Source organism: Solanum dulcamara, chromosome 1 (assembly GCF_947179165.1).
Source record: "Solanum dulcamara chromosome 1, daSolDulc1.2, whole genome shotgun sequence".
In the NCBI taxonomy this organism is placed as follows: Eukaryota; Viridiplantae; Streptophyta; class Magnoliopsida; order Solanales; family Solanaceae; genus Solanum; species Solanum dulcamara.
This window is the reverse complement of record NC_077237.1, coordinates 61,657,155-61,669,394: the sequence shown is the minus strand read 5'-3', so window position 1 is coordinate 61,669,394 and position 12,240 is coordinate 61,657,155.

Genomic DNA, 12,240 nt, shown 5'->3' with positions numbered 1-12,240 from the left:
GGGATTATTTTGAGCTCTTCCGGTGCTCGGAATATGCCCATTTTTGGGAACAAGTTTCTTGAGCTATTTGGGATCTTGTGATGGAGTTGGTTTTTTAATTTCGTGCGTAGGTCCCAATGTTGAATTTTAAACCCAATTTTGGGTCCACCTTTGAAAAATGCATTTTAGTGTCAAAACATTCGTATTGACGAGGTGATCAATATTTTGAAAATGTGGAGGCATTAAGAGGTGATTTAGGAGTGGAAAGCTATTGGGAAATAAACTTAGAGCGCGTGTGTTCGGCTTTGAGGAAGGCTACAGTCTCTTTTATTTTGATTGAGCTTTATGAGGTATTGTATAGTATAAATTACTTGTGGTTAGGATTATATGTGATAGGTTAGGCTCGATTCCTAGTTTCTTGGTTCTTTGTCCCAGTGTGAGCCTTAAGCTAGGTTGCCTTTATGAGACTTCTAGTCTAGTTGGTAAGATTATTGATTACACCTTAGTTTGGCCTTGATTAGCCTATTTTAAGTAGCTTGTGCGATGTTTATGGTGGTTAGAGGAATTATGCCTTAGAATTGAGTTTGGGTTGATACTTAGTTGATGTAGCCGTTGTTGGTAGGAATTTCTAAGACTTAGTTTCCTTCGCTATTGTAGCACCTATTTTGGAGCCTTTGTGTAGTAGTTTTCACCCAGTTAGGCTTGTGAATTACTGTTGGGCCCTATTCCTAGATCTAGAGCTAGAATCCTCTATGCCGTTAGCGGGGCTAGTTGTGATTGCACTCTCGAGGTTGTACTTTAGTTGTATCTTGAGCTATTTATTGACTAGCTAAGAACCTGTTTTCTCATACCTTCCTCCTTGTTATCTAGTTAGGGTTGATCTTCCTTTTGAGCCTTATTGTTGAGTTAGAGGAGTAGAGTTGATCCCTAGTCCTGTGTTAGAGGTCGGTTACATATGCTAGTCCCATTTCTATGATCTAGAGGCTAAGTTTCTTGTGGTGTCATTATTATATGTGATTGTGTATGTTTTTTGGGTGCTGTTGATGACATGCATTGCATTGGAATCTTATTTTCTCATGGATATAGTCAACCCAGTGTATACATTAATTCTTATCTTTGATTTAAGGAAGCTGAGTTGTAACCCAAACTATTTTATACTGATTTTCGAATAAGGGTCGTACTACCTTTATTACTATTACTTTCAGTGGACTAGAGGCATCGAAGATATGCTCATTTTATGATATTGGTTCAAGGAATTGAGAATGCACTCATTTTATGATTTTAGTTCGATCGGAGAGAGTTCCCAACCTTTTCTATACTGATTTGACTTTTTATCTCCGGTCATCGCGATGGAGCGGATTTGAGATGATTGAACATACAAATTGATACATAGCTATATTGATATAAGACCTAGATCAGGACTAGACAAATATATAGGGGCATTTTCGAGCCCCTTATGGCGATCCTAGAGAGACGCATGGGTCCTACTTCCTAGCCAAGACTGGAAGTAGGTGTATATATATTGGTATGAGGCACTTGGCACTGATGGTACTACTAGTTTTATTGCATAACTCTCATTTATATATGCATTGCCTATCACCAACATAGTTGTTTGTTCTTGTCGATAGTATCGGATCCCGTGCGGGTTTACCTATTTATGAGTGAATCTCTTGGGCACACAGGGGCTCGGGAGGTATTGTCTGACTATTTGCAAACTTGTGGCCGTATAAAGGGTAGTCTCTTGTTTGAAGGTAGTTACTGCCCTTATTCTTATTTATCTAACCTTTTTGTACAAGGATTTAGTTGATACAGTCCTTTGGGCCTTTATGCGATATTTGTGTTTACTTCTGTTAGTAGGTTTTCACTTAGTTGTCCCCCCATCATAGGGTGTTGTCGAGTTTAGGTTCTAGGCCTGCGCTACCAGGTACGTCCTTTGGTTCCTTGTTTGTTTTCTATCCTCTCCCTTGCTTATATCAAATGTTTCTTATTTCAGGCTTCCGTATTATTCTTATTAGTTACTTGTGGTATGTACTCCTTGCTTACATATTTTTTATACTTATTTTATCTTTGGAGCTTAGTCAGCCGATCCCTGCTGAGTACCACTTTTTGGTACTCATACTACACTTCTGCATCCCTGCAAATCATAGTATGAGTTTTCCTTGCTGATTTGACATCGTGCGGAGCAACTCTTAGATTTTGGAGACTTGGGTGAACTCTTGGCGTTCAGAGTTGTCTATATCCCTCTATTTTGGCTTGGACTAGTATTTATTTTGTATTTAGAGACAATATATATTACTATTATTATCATTGTATTTATATAACCCCTGTAATTCCTTATTTAGTCTAGTGGCTCGACTATCGACTGATGTCAGGTCTTGAGGATTATTTTTTTGTATTGTTATCCTTTTTTTTTTAAATTATTTTTTGTTTCTTTCCTTCCACTTATAATGGTTCCTTGCCTATTGTTTCAGAATATGGGGTTAGGCTTACCTATTGGTGGGTGATAGTGGGTGTCATCATGACTTCAGAAATTGGGTCATGATAGAGTGGTATAAGATCTTAAGTTCGACGATATCGTCGGTATAAGAGCAAGTTCCTAATAGAGTCCTGCAGATCGGTGCAGAGACGTCTGTATTCTATCTTCGGGAGGCTATAGGGAATTTTAGAGAAATTCCTTTCTTGATTCCTTATCGTGTGAAGTTTCTTCGATCAACCTCTAAATACTTTCTTAGAATTCATTCCTTCTTAGATGGATAATATGAGCTTTCCGATTGGCATAGCCAGAGCACAGCGCATACTACCCAGGCTTCGACAATATCTATGGCCACCTCAAGTCCTTTGTATCAAGTGTTGGAGATTCCATGTCTCATTGAGCATACACCACATGAAACAGTAGTTTTGGGTGCATCGAGTGGTTCGTAGCCTATGACTTGTAGATCCACACCAGGGTTCTTCATCAGTCTCTGAGTATGTGATGGAGTTTCTAGAGCATACCGGGCATGCTTCTACACTATTTTCTATTGAGCGAGACATGACTCAGCATTTTATTGAGGCATTGATTTTTCCGCTCCACCTAGAATCAAAACACTTGATAGTAGTTGAGTCTACTTTTCCCCGCGTGGTCAGTTATGTGAGGTCTATGGAGCATACATGTATGGAGACTTATAGGAGTGGAGATAGGAGATCTCGCCGTTACCATAGTAGAGGTAGCACCTCGCTCTTAGGTAGGCATCATCCTTGGGAGGGTTACCCTCACCCTCGACCTACCAGACCCATGGTGGTAACACCTCAGGTTCTAGATAGTCCTATAACAGGTTATGGTACCCACAGTGGATAGAGTTCACTACGGGACTTCTCAGGGTGGGCCTTTTGAGCATCCAAATTCTGAGGTTCATTCTATGCCAGACAGGCCATTTCAGCTGGCTGCAGTTAGTAGGAGGTGTTATACATGCAGTGAGTTAGGGCATTTGGTTAGGGATTTTCCTACAGTCACACATCTCAGGCGATAGGATAGGGTTCGTATGGCTCAAGGGCAGTCAGTTAGAGGTGGTACCTCAAGTGTTGTAGTTAGTGGTAAAAGTGTTCAATTAGAGGCCAGCCGCATTCCATGCCATGCTTCTACAGGTCAGACAGAGGGTGAGCCTCCATGTATCAATCAGATTGTGTGAATTTTATTTCTAGGACCTTCCATACTTGTAGTGATTCGGTGTTGGGGTCTTCGAACCCATCAGTGATTAATTGATTTGTTAGATTTATCTTGTGATTATAGTAATTACTTTACTTGGACTTATGTGGGCGTGCTTAGTTAGCCTGATTACTTGCCTATTATTTGCTATGACAACTTTACTTGAAACTATGTGTATGTATTTATCTCCCCTTGATGATTTCTTTTAGTTGTGGATCATTTTGGTTTTACTGTTATGTTGCAGTAGTGGTAGAGTTATACCTTATGGATATTGATCTTAGTTGATTGCTCTAATAGATTTTTGTTTAGCCATTTTAGAGTTTTATTGGTTTAGTTCTTCCTACTTTTCTCTCTAGTGTGCTTAGCTGATGTGAGGTTGCTGCCAAGAGAAGGGTGTGTCAGTTGTTGTGGTCCTTGTGGTCTACTGTAGATTTCATTCATCGTTTCTTTCTTTGTTCAACCTCCTATTCTTGGTTCATAAGGTGGCGAAGTTAAGGCTTGCCCTTCAGATTGGCTGGGTTGTCTCTTCATGCTAAGTTTGATGGTTTAATTACTTGTCACAACCCAAGCATAGGTTCTAGATGCGACACGACGACTGAAACACCCGAAGGTACCTCACCCAAGCCTCTTACCATTCATTTGGATTTTAATAGGTAAAGACATTAAAAAACAAACGGAAATAAAGAGGTCTAGAGCGAAAGGGAAACATCATAGAGCAAGAGTCATTAACAACTTCAAAACATTATCCATTTGTGTCCAAACATAACTCTACAAAAATACTTGACGGGGGCTAAGAAATGTCCCTAGCTCACCCTCAATCGAAATGGAAATAAGAAATATGAAAGGTATTCAAAAGTCATTACATAACATAAGCTAGAAAAGAAAAGGAATATTGTTCACAAAACATGGGAACTCACCAACTAGGTAGCCTTCAACGAAATCAACTAGCCACGTGGAGGTAAATGTGGAGCAATGCCGGTCCCTACATGGTAATATCATATAGGTAAAAGAGTATGTGTTAGTACTTTAAATGTACTAGTATGCATTTACATTGAAGAATCATTAGAACATTAATATAGTATGGAACATAGTGCAATGGATGCATAATCAATCAAGTAAATAACATTTGAAACGTTTATTTGTTGGAAAATGATGACAACCGACATTTAAGCCCATGCAAGCTATTACATAGAATTCAGCATAACCCCTTATATTAGCATGGAGAAACTACTTTCCGGGTAGAACTCTGTCAACTTCATTCATTTCTTTAACATTTTGGGGCTATTTGTGGATCTATTAGCCTTAGCCTACAACGGTTCCTATGTTGGCACGTAGTTAATGAGACAAAGGGTTCCTACTAGGATTCCTTTACCGAATCCCACCTCAATTCCCCATTCGGTGCTAAGTCAATCCCACAGAATAATTTAACACATCATAAGGACATAATCATTTATATAGCTTTAGATCATTGAAACATCATTTGGTAGAATAGCTCATTAAAACTCTTCTTTGATTCAAACAAGTGAGAATTGACCTTTCACAAGTGGAATACATCATTTCATAATTATTTCATCATTCTTTCATTTCATAAGACTCCTTTGATCATAAACATTCATTTAGAGTCAAATCTTTCAATTCAAACTTCATTGTGAATATAGTAAAACTAGGTGGGTTCTATTTAATCTACTTTCAAATCATTTAAATCAATACAACATGCATGAGACTAATAGAATGCATCAATTTAAAACATCTTTAAAACAACCCACCAATATACTTTAAAACTCCTTTCATGCCTTCATATAAATACCTTTGATATATCAAGGACTTTATGCAATTAAGAGCCAATATAAACTAAGATAGCTACATAAATTTCAAATATTTAATAAGTTATACATTTGAAATCATAATATGAAAACCCATAAAATTCACCATTTGAAATTGAGTTGCTAGGTTAGGAAAATACTTGGGCTCCATGGGTGGAAGAACCCATGAATAATACCCACATACCTTGGGGAATAAAGCCCTAATGCAGCTTTGAAAATGGAGACTTCAAGAATCTTGAAATAAAACCTTAGACTTTGCTTGAAACCCTTGGGAGGACTTAAGAGGAAACAATTTTGTGTAGGGGAGTTAATGTGAGGAATGAGGGGCTTGGGAAGGTTTAGGGTCTTTAGTTAAGTTAGATTCAGTCCTCGAAACGACCTCACTTTAATGTAAAAACACAAGAAAAGACTAAAATGCCCTTTCAAAATCTGAGTAGGACAAACCTTACGGATGGTCCTTACGACTCGTAAGACTTTCTATGAGTCGTAGAGAGTACTTTTCCTACAGGGTCTGAGAGCACCCAGAGGACTGACCCTCAGATGTTTCTCTATGACTCATCTCTATGAGTCGTAGACACTTCTATGAATCATCGAAGTGACTCATCTTACAGGGTTAGAGGAACCCTGAGGACTGAGTCTCTGAACTTCCTCTATGAATCATTCTTATGAGTCGTACACCTGACTACGAGTCGTAGACTCGAGTCTCTCTGCAGGTCTTAAGAAACCAGCAGGACCAGGTCTCTGAAGTTCCTTGATGAGTCATTTCTATGACTCGTCTAAACTTCTACGAGTAGTAACTTGAATCGTGGCCCCACTTCTTCCCTTAGCCAAAATTTCCAACCTCATCATCAAACCTATGAGCCACTCCTACGACTCATAGTAGCTTCTACGACTCATACCAGTCCATTCTTCTACGTATTTTCTTTGATTTGACTTTTTGACTTACGACTTACGAGGTCTTACAATATCTTACTCTTAGGAACATTTGTCCTTAAATGAGAATTAATTAGCATAGAAAAGATACGGAACGAGGACTAGCAACCCAAAATGAATACAAGGACACTTGAAATGCATAGAACATGAGATTTTAAAACTTACTATAAAACATGACTTTAAAATTCAACTTTATGAACATGCATGCACATGAAGACTTAGGAAAACTAAAACGTATGAGTCTTAAAAAAATCATGAATACCTTAGTACCTTAGGCTTGAGTAGAATGAAAGATATGAGGATCTCTCTTCATCACATCCGCTTCTGCTTCCCATGTAGCGCTTTCAACTTGTTGATTTCTCCAAAAGACTTTAATGGATGCAATTTCCTTGTTCCTCAATATCTCAACTTACCGGTCCAAAATTTCAACCGGGACCTCTTCATAGGTCAAGTTTTCTTCAACATTCACTACTTCTAAAGGCACAACGGAACATGGATCACCCACACATTTCCTCAACATAGACACATGCAACACCGGAAGAACCATTGTCATTTCCAAAGGCAACTCTAACTCATACACAACCTTGCTAACAAGTCTTAATATTCTATAAGGCCCTACATAACTAGGGCTCAATTTCCCTTTCTTACTATACCGAACTACATACTTCATGGGTGAAACCTTTAAGAATACCTAATCATCCATATTAAACTCAAGATCCTTTCTCCTTGTATCAGAATAGGACCTTTGGCTACTTTGTGTCGTCTTCAACCTTTCTTAAATGACTCTCACCTTCTCCAATGCATCAAGCACCAAATCGAGATCCAACAAGTTCATCTCACCCACTTCAAACCAACCAATTGGAGACCTACATCATCTCCCATATAAAGCCTCAAATGGTGCCATCTCGATACTTAAGTGGTAGCTATTATTGTACGCTAACTCGATAAGCGGTAGATGATCACCCCAACTCCCTTTAAACTCCAACACACAAGCCCTTAGCATATCCTCTAGTGTTTGAATTGTCCGTTCGTCTTGCCCATTAGTTTGAGGATGGAATGTGGTGCTTAACTTTACTTTGGTAACAAGACCCCTTTGGAATGATCTCCAAAAATAAGATGTTAATTGGGTACAAGGATCTGAAATAATTGACAAAAGCACACCATGCAGCCTTACCAACTCTCGAATATATAACTTAGCAAAATCCTTGGCACTATAAGATGTATTGATCGGAAGAAAGTGAGCCAACTTTATCATTTTATCAACAATCACCCAAATCTAGTCATGATGTTTTTGAGTTTGAGGCAACCCCACTACAAAGTCCATGTTCATAGCTTCCCACTTCTAAGTGGGGATTTCAATGTCTTGTGCTAGGCCACCCGGCCTTTGGTGTTCATCCTTAACTTGTTGGCGATTTGGACATTTGGCTACGAATCTTGCTATGTCCTTTTTCATGCAGCCCCACCAATAGAGCTCTTTCAAGTCTTTATACATTTTAGTTGAACCGAAACAAGTAGAATATGAAGAATTGTGAGCCTCCTTCAAGTTCAAAATCCTTAGGCTATCCACATTCGGAACACATAACCGACCTTGGTAGTGAAGTACCCTATCTCGCCTTGTGAAAAGAATTCTACTTTCTTTTCTTTCACAACTTCTTTAACTCTACTATTGTCGGGTTAAGATCTTGTTTTGACTTAACATCCACCATCAAAAATGATTCGGACCTGTTATGAAAAAATATACCACCATCATCGGAACCACTCAATTTCACCCCTAATCTAGCCAATCGGTGGACGTCCTTTGCCAACTCTCTCTTCTCTCCATTAATATGAGCCACACTCCTCATAGACACTCTACTAAGTGCATTGGCAATCACATTGGCTTTACCCAGATGATAATGCATACTCATGCCATAGTCCTTGAGGAGTTCAAACCACCTCCTTTGCCTTAGATTGAGGTCCCTTTGAGTGACACATATTGGAGACTCTAGTGATTGGTAAACACATCTACATGTACCCCATAGAGGTAATTCCGCCAAATCTTTAAAGAAAAAACCACAACCACTAACTCAAGATCATAGGTAGGGTAGTTACGCTCGTGCACCTTCCATTTCCTAGAAGCATAGGCTATGACCTTGCCATTTTTCATCAATACACAATATAAATCAACCCTTGAAGCATCGCAATACACCACGAACCCTTTTAATCCTTCCAATAGAGTCAAAATAAGAGTGGAAGTAAGTCGATCCTTCAATGTTTGGAAACTCTTCTCATATTCATTCATCCATAGGAACCTTGCCTTTTTTGAGTCAATTTCATCATAGGAGATGAGATGGAAGAGAACCCTTCAACGAACCTCCTATAATACCCAGTTAGACCTAAAAATCTCCTAATGCCCGAAGGAGACAATGGTCTAGGCCAATTTCTTACTGCCTCCATTTTCTTAGGATCAACCTTGATACCATCACCGGACTCAATGAGGTCAAGAAACACTACCTCTTTAACCATAATTCACATTACTAAGTTTTGCAAACAATTGTCTATCCCTCAAGGTTTGAAGCACAACTCTCAAATGGTCCTTATGCTCTTCCTCACCCTGAGAGTAAATCAAAATATCATCAATGAAGACCTCCACAAATGTATCAAGGTAGGGTTTGAATACCCTATTCACTAGGTCTATAAATACCACCGGTGCATTTGTCAACCCAAATGATATTGCCAAAAATTTAAAGTGGCCATACCTTGTTCAAAATTGCTGCCATGTGACCAGGAGGTCACGGGTTCAAGCCTTGGAAACAGCCTCTGGCAGAAATGCAAGGTAAGGCTACGTACAACAGACCCTTGTGGTCGGGCCCTTCCCTGGACCCTGCGCATAGCGGGAGCTTAAGTGCACCGGGCTGCCCTTTTTTTATACCTTGTTCAAAATGCTGTCTTAGGAATGTCACACTCCCTTACCCTTAATTGATGATAGCTGGACCGAAGATCAATTTTTGAGAAATGACTTGCCCCTTGCAATTGGTCAAACAAATCATGTATCCTAGGGATCAAATATTTGTTCTTAATGGTTACCTTATTCAATTGTTGGTAATCTATACACATCTAAAGCGACCCATGACCCATCCTTCTTTTTTACAAACAATACGGGGGCACCCCATGGTGAAATACTTGGCCTTATAAATCTTTTTTTCCAGCAAGTCCTTTATTTGTTCCTTTAACTCTTTTAATTTTACTGGGGCTATTTGGTAGGGAGGAATAGAGATAGGTTAGGTATCATGGAGAATATCGATACAGAAATCAATGTCCCTTTCGAGAGGGACACCAGGAAGGTCATCGAGAAAGACATCGAGAAACTCATTAATTATGGGAACCGACTTAAGAAGAGGACTTTCAGAGTCGACATCCCCAACCCTCATAATGTGGTATATGCAACCCTTAACAATCAACTTTCGGGCCTTAAGACAAGAAATAAACCTACCTTTAACTACTGAATCATGACCCTTCTATTCAAGAATAGACTTATTTAGGAATTGAAACTTGACTCTATGAGTCCTACAATCTATTCAAGCGTAAGATGAATACAACCAATCCATCCCAAGAATAACATCAAAATCTACCATGTCAAGCTCAATGATATCATAAGGAACAACTTTATACAAGATAGATACGGGACAACCCTTATAGACCTTTCTAGCAACAACTGATTTACCAAGGGGAGTAGATACCAAGCAAGGTTCTAATAACATTTTGGGTAACATATCAAACCTATTAGCAAGGAATGGAGTCAAAAACAACAAATTAACACCCGGATCTAATAATTCATACACATAAAAAATAAAGACCTTTAACATACTGGTAACAACATCAGGTGCTTCCTCAATTACTTGTCTCCCATGCACGACATAAAAGTGGTTGGTGCATTTTCCACTTCCTTGAGCTTGTTGAACATGAGTAATTTGGCCTTGAGTACTATCACCACCACCTCTACAATATCTAAATTTGTGACCTGACTTACCACACTTAAAGCCTGCATTGGAGTCGGCTAAGCATTCCCCTTTGTGAGTCCTCCCACACTTCTTGCAAGCGGGAAAGGTTTGAGCACTTACATTATCCCTTGGAACCATCGGATTAACACCCTTGTCCTTGTTGAACCTAGGAGGAGGAGTATTAGTGGAACCTTGCCCCACAATCCATTGCCCACTTTGGCTCTTTCCACCACCACTATAACAGGACCATTGATGATTGGACTTCCACCATCAACTCTAGCCTTCTTGAACCCTCTTGACCTCTCCCTCAACTTCTTATCCTCAATTTGTTTTGCATATGTCATGATTTGGGATATGTCTATCTCTTTGACTAATATGGCCATTTTACACTCTTTGGATACCAAACTAGAAACATCGGAGATAAACTTACTCATCCTTGCCCTTGGGTCAGAGACCCTGAAAGTAGAATACTTAGACAACTTAGCTAATTTGAGGGAATATTCCCTCACACTCATGCCCTCTTGGCAAAGATTGATGAAATCTTGAATCCTTGAAAGAAGCGATCTAGGAAGACTCCCTTGAATTATTCTCATTCTATAGGCTCTATATCTTTACCCCTCTCAACTACCCACTATTCATATCAAACCCTTGCCACGCCTTTGAGTTAATCGGACACTAGCTCTACCTTTGCATTTAGAGACAAACCCATGATAGCCATAATCCAATAGACTTCCTCAATAAACTCTATAAGGTTATTATCTACCTTAGAACCATCAAACTCAGGCAGATTCATTCTCTTGAAGTCCTAGAGTAGGCACTTGAGAAGGAGGAGGAGGAACAATTCCTTGGTTGGTTTGGTTGGCTCCAACTTGGGCTAATAAAGTGATGATGTTACGAAACTCCACATGTGTCACTCCCTCCTCATGATGTGGAGCTTCAGGAACCAGAGGATCTTGATCCTCATTTTCAACCCTTGTTCTAGGTGGAGGTACCCTTCTTGGTGGTATGATCTAGAAGACATAAAATAATTTGTTAGTTAGAGGAAGTCTTAGGAAACTCTAGGGCACGAAATAAATCATGAAAGAAGGAATTTTTTTAAAATGTCCTATAGTCTCCTATTCATAGTTGTGGCATGCTTCACAACTATGAAAAAGACATAATTTAACACAGTATGTTGGACTCCAAAAACTATTCAAGACCTCAAGCTTCGATACCAAGTTTTTCACGACCGAAGCCTAGGTTTTAGACGCGATACAATGAATGAAATACTCAGAGATATCTTACCCAAGCCTCTTAGCATTCATTTAGCTTTTCATAGGTGAAAACTTTCAATAACAAACGAAAATAAAGAGGAGTAGAGGGACAAAGGGAAATATCATACAACAAGAGTTATTAAAAACTTCAAAACATTATCCATTTGTATCCAAACATACCTCTACTAAAAGACTTGGTAGAGGCTAATACATATCCTTAGCTCACCCTCAATCGAAATGGAAATAAGAACCATGAAAGGTATTTAAAATTCATTAGATAAAATAAGCTAGAAAAGAAAAGTAATATTGTTGCCGAAACATGGGAACTCACCAACGAGGTAGCATTCAGCAAAATCAACTAGCCAAGTGGAGGTGAATATGGAGCAACATCGGTCCTTACATGGTGATATCATGTAGGCAAAAGAGTATGCGTTTTTATTTTAAATGTATTAAGTATGTAGGCATGCATTTACATTGAAAAAATATTAGAACATTAATATAGTATGGAACATAGTGCAATGCATGCATAATCAATCAAGTAAATAGCATTTGAAATGTTTATTTATGGGAAAATAACTATAACCGAC